Source organism: Sus scrofa, chromosome 4 (genome assembly GCF_000003025.6).
Source record: "Sus scrofa isolate TJ Tabasco breed Duroc chromosome 4, Sscrofa11.1, whole genome shotgun sequence".
NCBI classification, from domain to species: Eukaryota; Metazoa; Chordata; class Mammalia; order Artiodactyla; family Suidae; genus Sus; species Sus scrofa.
In genome coordinates this window covers 17947540-17954616 of record NC_010446.5, presented here as the reverse complement: position 1 = coordinate 17954616, position 7077 = coordinate 17947540, and the positions used below count along the sequence as shown (strand labels likewise).

At 39.3% G+C, this 7077-nt stretch overlaps 1 pseudogene; it reads left to right on the top strand.

Annotated features, from left to right (window-relative positions):
* Positions 3000–4473, top strand: LOC100156172 (annotated as a pseudogene).

Sequence of the window (7077 nt, the reverse complement as noted above, 5' to 3'; positions counted from 1 at the left end):
CACCCCTGTACACACTGGTAACCACTAGTTTGTTTATTCTGTACATCTGTGACTATTTCATTTATGTAGAGTAACTGACAAATTTTTCAGTACGAATGCCTATGTGGCAGATTGGATTTTCCTATCATAGCTGCAGTAATATCACTTCTGTCATTTGCTCATCAGCACAGTGACTGTCAGTCCTGTGACTGAAGTGATGCTGGACCAATTCCCACATAACCCTTAGTGGTCTTGTGGTGTCTATTTCCTGTCTCTTGAAAATTCTGGCAGAGGGGTGGCAAACAGAAGCCAGGCCAGAGAGGAACGTGTTAATTCATAAATAGAGAATTACCTGATTTAATCACTGAGCAAAACAATTACTACAAATGCTTGTTGGTTACCAGCATAGTTCCTATGTAATGATTTTTTGAATTGTAGAGTTCAAAAGCATCAACTCTTTCTGTGTCACATCATGATTTTAATATTTTATTTTCTCAAAACATCTTTTAGGCTTTACTCATTTTCTACTAATATGCACAAAATCTTGGTTTAGGGGTGACTCCTGAAGTCATTAATTTCCAATAACACTTTGTTTAGGTTAGCACATTCACGAACAGAGACACTGTATGAAGAAAATAAAAAATTACTGAGAAGGTAAATACAAGGTGTTAATGGATACATTTTTCTTATTTTATTTCTTGGAATTGAATGATATATCATTAAAACATTCTGGTGCATAAATAGGTGTCAATAAATGTTCATTCATTCTATTTCTAAAAATCTTCCTTGTTTACTTGTCAGGTCAGTAATGGAAGGAGAGACTGCATTAGGAAGTCAGTAAGGCTCTCCAGTCTCTCACATAAATAATGAAATCATCTGTGTGCTTTACTTCCCTTCTAGAATAGCAGTACCTCAGAGGATACGCTGTATCTGTTTCATTTTTGGACTTTCTACTAAGCATGATGCCTGGCAGGTAGTAAGTGCTCAGTAAATGTTCGTTCAGTTAACCCAAACTTGGGTACCCAACACCAAAGTGCAATTTTGAAATGGTGTGAAGTGGGAGAGGGATCACTAGTTCTACAAATGAGATGCCAGGGGAAGCTGAGGATGGGCCCATGCCCAGGAAGAAATACAGAAATAGTGAGGGGGTTCACTCCTGCCATTTGATTTTATTCTGGTGGCTCAACTACTCTAGATTTAACATATTGTCATAACATGGACATTAGGGTAGAATTTTTATTGCTGCTGAGATAAAAATCTTCTGCTCCAAACATGCATTTCAAAAAGTGTCATTCTTTTGATTGAAATAAAATAAAAATATTCTCTGAGATAAAATGTCAGTAACAAAAAAAATGATCAGTGTTTGAAAATCTCTGCCAGTTTCCAAGAGGGGATTGGCTTAGCTTGGACATTCACTTTGTCACATTTTTTTCCTTTTCCTTTTTTAGAACTCCATTTTTATCTGTCGTCTTTTCTTTTCAGTGGATGGTGATGAAGTGTATATATTCTTAAATTTCTTCTATATTGAAGTGCCAATTTTAACCTGTTAACATGTTTCTACTTAATTTAGCAAACATAGGCTTTCTGGTTCATTGACTTCAAATTATTAACCCATTTTCATAGCTTTGATTTAATGCATTTTGAAACTAGTTTAAAATATATTTTTCAAATTGAGATATGACATACTTTAAGTTCACAAAATATACTTAAATGTATTTAACACATAGTTATAAAATGAACACCAATATAGTAATCACCAAAGTTAAATAGTATAGTGTCTATACTTTTAGAAGCTAACACACCCTCCCTGGTCATTTCTTCCAAGCATTGCTCTCTTTCTCTTTCATCTCAAACTTCCACACTTTGTTCATTTTCTAATGCTGTAGGAAATTACCACAAACATAGCAGCTCAAAACAATATAAATTTATTATCTCACAGTTTCCATGCGTCAGGGGCCTGGGCATGGGTTAGCTGTGTCTTCTGCTCAGGGTCTCACAAGACTGAAATCAGCTGAGCTGCATTCATTTTTGAAGGTAAAGGTTCCCTTTCAAGCTTATGTGATTTCAGGCAGTTTCTTGCAATTTTAGGACAGAGGCATCCATCTTATTGAGGATGCTTTCATTCATCTTTATTTGGCTTTGTCTTTTGACTGATAGTAATGTGTCTAGGTTTTAATCTCTTTTAGTTTGTTCTATTTGAAGTTTGTTGAGCTTCTTAGATGTATTGATTAACATTTTTTTTCCCCTCAAATTTGGGAAGTTTTTGACAATCTTTTCTCCAAAATCTGTTTCTGCCCTTTTCTTGCTGTCTTCTTCTAGGATTCATATTATGCATATGTTGGCATGCTTGATGATGTTCCATAGGTCTACGATTCCGTTAGCATTTCTTCATTCTTTTCCTTTTTGCACCTCAGACTGATGGTCTCAATTAGTTAATTAAGATCGTCCAGTTCTCTGAATCTTTATTCTTCCAGCTCAAACCTGCTGTCGATCCCCTCAAGTGAATTTCTGTTATACTTGCATTTTTCAACTTCTTAATTCTGCTTAGTTATTTTCTATAATTTCTATCTCATTTATTGGCATTCTCTGATGAGACATAATTCACATTTTTTTGTTTTATCTCTTTGGACATTGTTTCCATTATTTCTTTGAATATATTTAAAATAGCTGATTTGGAGTGACAGTGATGGCGGCCACCAGTCTGTGGTGAGCTAGGGGGTTCTCTGCTGGTTTTGCATAGACCCTTGCACCTCCTGCAGACCTTGAGGCTGGCACCAGGTGCATGAAGAAGCATGACAGGGAGGAATGCTGCAGTCGCGGAGGCAGCAGTGCCGTCCAGGGCCAGAGCTGAGAAAGAGGCCACTCTGCAGGGTGAATGTGACAAGCCCCCACCCCCACTGCCTTCCTCCTTTGATTGCCTGAGGAGCGTGGGCAACCTCAGGGCCCTGCCAGGCCACAGACCCCACCCAGTGGCCAGCACCCCCCAAACAGTCCCGGTAGCAGAGCTGCATGGGGGCACCATGCAGATCACTCTGAAGACCCTCCAGCAGCAGACCTTCAAGATAGACATCAACTCTGAGGAGACAGTGAAAGCACTGAAAGAGACAACTGAATCCGAAGAAGGGGAAGATGCCTTTCCTGTAGCAGATCAAAAATTAGGAGGTCCCATCATGGTGCAGTGGAAACGAATCCAACTAGGAACCATGAGGTTGTAGGTTCAATCACTGGCCTCGCTCAGTGGGTTAAGGATCTGGCGTTGCCATGAGCTGTGGTGTAGGTTGCAGATGCGGCTCGGATCTGGCATTGCTGTGGCTCTGGCACAGGCCAGCAGCAACAGCTCCAATTAGACCCGTAGCCTGGGAACCTCCATATGCCACAGGTGCGGCCCTAAAAAGACCAAAAAAAAAAATTAATTTTTGCAGGCAAAATCCTCAATGACGATACTGCTCTAAAAGAATATAAAATTGATGAGAAAAATTTCGTGGTTGTTATGGTGACAAAACCCAAAGGAGTGACAACAGAAGCACCAGCTACACCTCAGCAGTCAAATTCTTCCACCACTACCACAGTTAGTTAGTTCCTCCACAGCACCAACTGTGGCTAAGGCCCCAAACCTGCCCCTGTTTTGGCTCCTACTCCCATACCTTCATCCATCATCCCAGCATCAACGACAGCATCTTCTGAACTTGCACCTGCTAGTGCAATGAAACAGGAGAAACCTGAGGAAAGGCCGGTGGAAACACCAGCGACTACTAGCCCATGACAGTACATCAGGAGATTCTTCCCAATCAAATCTTTTTGAAGATGCAAAAAGTGCTCTTGTGACAGGTCAGTCGTACGAGAATATGGTAACTGAGATCATGTCAATGGGTTATGAACGAGAGCAAGTAATTGCAGCCCTGAGAGCCAATTTCAACAACCCTGAACAAAGCAGTGGAATATCTTTTAATGGGAATTCCTGGATATTGAGAAAGTCGGGCCGTGGTTGACCCCCTCCAGCAGCTAGTACTGGGGTTCCTCAGTCTTCAGTGACTGCAGCTGCAGCAACTGTGACAGCAATGACAATAACAAAAAGTTCCAGAGGACAGCCTCTTGAATTTTTACAGAATCAGCCCCAGTTTCAACAGATGAGACAAATTATTCAACAGAATCCCTGCCTGCTTCCAGCAATGCTACAACAGATAGGTGAGAAAATCCTCAGTTGCTGCAGCAAATTATCCAACACCAGCAACATTTTATTCAGATGTTAAGTGAACCAGTTCAAAAAGCTGGTGGTCAAGGAGGAGGGGGTGGAGGTGGTAATGGAGGAATTGCAGAAGCTGAAAGTGGTCATAAGAACGACATTCAAGTAACACCTCAGGAAAAAGAAGCTATGGAAAGGTTAAAGGCGTTAGGATTTCCTGAAGGACTTGTGATGCAAGCATATTTTGCTTGTGAGAGAATGAGAACTTGGCTGCCAATTTAATTCTACAGCAAAACTTTGTTGAAGACTGAAGGGACTTTTTTTTTAAACACACACTTTGCACGAGAGCATTACACTAACTTTGTTCACTGGAGTGTCTGGGATGACTTGGGCTCATATCCACAATACTTGGTGTAAGGTAGTAGGTTGTTAGGGGTGAGGAGGGAGGGATCTAGGATGCAGGGCAGGGATAAATACAGTGTACATCTGCTTCAATTAGCAGAATGCTACAAATCCACAGTGTATAAAATATTATATAACCAAAAATCAGCTTTTGCTGGTCTTTATTTCTTTTATAAAGCAGTAGGTAACTTTTCCTAGGTTTCACTCTTTTTAGTGTACTAGATCCAGAAATTTAGTGTAATGCCCTGCTTTATATGTCTTTGATTTAGCATTGGTTTCAGAAAGAATCTTTGCTACCTAGAATCTGCAGTCTCTATTTCATGGCAACACTGGATAATGGCTTTGTGAAAATGAAAAAAAAAAAAATGGAGCAACAGTAAACAGAAATGCCAAATTATTGATGGTTATTGTTGCTACTTCAAATAAGTATAAAATTAATGTGTATGAGAATTAAATAAAATAGCTGATTTAAAAATCTTTGTCTAGTAAGGCCAATGTCTGGGCTTCCTTAATGACAGTTTCTACTGTGTATAGGCCATACCTTTCTTTGTATGGCTCGTGATTATTTTACGTGATATAATGTTGCAGTTGTGGAAATAGATTCACTCATCCCTAGAGCTTGTTGCCTTTGCTATTTATTATTGTTATCACTGTTATTGTTGCAGCATTTAACAACTTTCCTGAATTAATATTGTAAAGTTTTTTTTTTTTTTTGGGCCATACCCACAGCATATAGAAGTTCCCAGGCTATGGGGAATATCAGAGCTACAGCTGCCAACCTACGCCACAGCCACAGCAATGCCAGATCTATATCTATGATCTATACCACAGCTCACAGCAATGCCAGATCCATAACCTGCTGAGCGAGGCCAGGGATCGAAGCCCATTTTCATGGATCTTAGTCAGGCTCACTACTGCTGAGCCAGGATGGGAAACCCAATATTGTAAAGCCTTTATTCTTTGTTACACATGGACAATAAAGTCTCTGCTTAGGGTCTGGTAATTACTGAACAGAGATTTCCCTAAATGCCCAGAACCAATAAATGCCCAGAACCAATAAATCTCCCTGCTTTTTCCAAGAGGCTCTCTGTGCATATTGGAGCATGTCTTCAATACTCAGGCTTAGCTTTTACTTCTTGTGTGTGTAAAGCCTTGTGGAAGTGACAGCCATCACTTTTTTTGGTCTATGCTGGGCATGAGCACAGGGCACACACACAGCTTCAATGTTAAACAATGTGACAAAGACTTCCATGGGAAAGGTTTCTCACACTTCATGAGCTCTGGGTGAAGATTCTGTGAGTGAGGATTTCTAGAGAACTGTCAGAATGGTCAAATAATGACAGTTCTCTGAGAGTGGTGCTTTTGCAGTGATTCAAGTCTGTTCTGCTCATTCTGGTGACTGCTAAGGTACTGGTTTTCCCCATGTCTGTGAGGCTACTTTTTTTTAAGGCTTCTGTGAACCTGGGGAATGGAGTAGTGGAATAGGGCAAGTTAAAATGCCACAGGGTTTATTTTTTACCAAGACTTGGCCATTTTTCTTAAATAAATGCTCTCTTGATTACTGCTAGTCTTTGGTTAATATCCAGAGTTCTGAAAAAGTTGATTTTGGCAATTTTTACCTGTGTTCTCATTGCTTTTAAGGAGGAACAAATTTTTGGATTTCCTTACTCTGGCATTCCTATTGATGTCCGTTTCATGGCATCTTGATGAATAAAAGATTTTAGAGTATCCTATTTTATCAAATTTTCCTCTATGATTTTGGGAACTTCTTTCTTACCATGAGCTCATAATCTTATCTGCATATCATAGTGCTTCTTTTTCACCATACTCTTGGGTTCAAGCTAGTAATATTTGGTAAATTGACATATTAACTCATATTAGAGACTGTTGTAGTATTATTATCAAGTTGATTGGTGACAGGTGGTAAATCATCTTACCATAATTTATGTACCAAATACATCTTCTAAAATTTATATGTTCTTCTCCTCATTTCTAGTTTTAAATCTTGGATTCATGGAACCAGAGGGTCCTTGAAGATCATCTAATCATTATGTTTTAGTAGGCCAGGAACTGTTGAAATATCCTGCCTGGTGACACAGCCTTTTGATCATTTGTCACTTGACAATCTTTTCAAAATTATCACTAGAGAGCATAGTTCATCAAATGTTTGGAACATTTGTTTCCTAAGATAATTTATATAAATTATAAAAAAGAGAAAGGGGGACAAAAAAGGATGTGATATTCTGAAGTCTTTACATGTTGTGAATATCCTGGTATGCTTATTTCTTTGAAATATCTGTGTTTGAGAGTAAAAGAAGCCAGCCTCTGATGGGAAAAGTTGTGATTGAATATCGTATCATCAATTATTATGAGAATAAAAAGGGCACAATCAAATTCCCAACCCCTGTCTCCCTCAGTGAAGAAATGATCATGTGTGTCCACTAAGTTGCGCCATAGACGAACTCCCTTTGTTTGCTCCTAAACACACACACACATGGGGATTCTTTCGACTT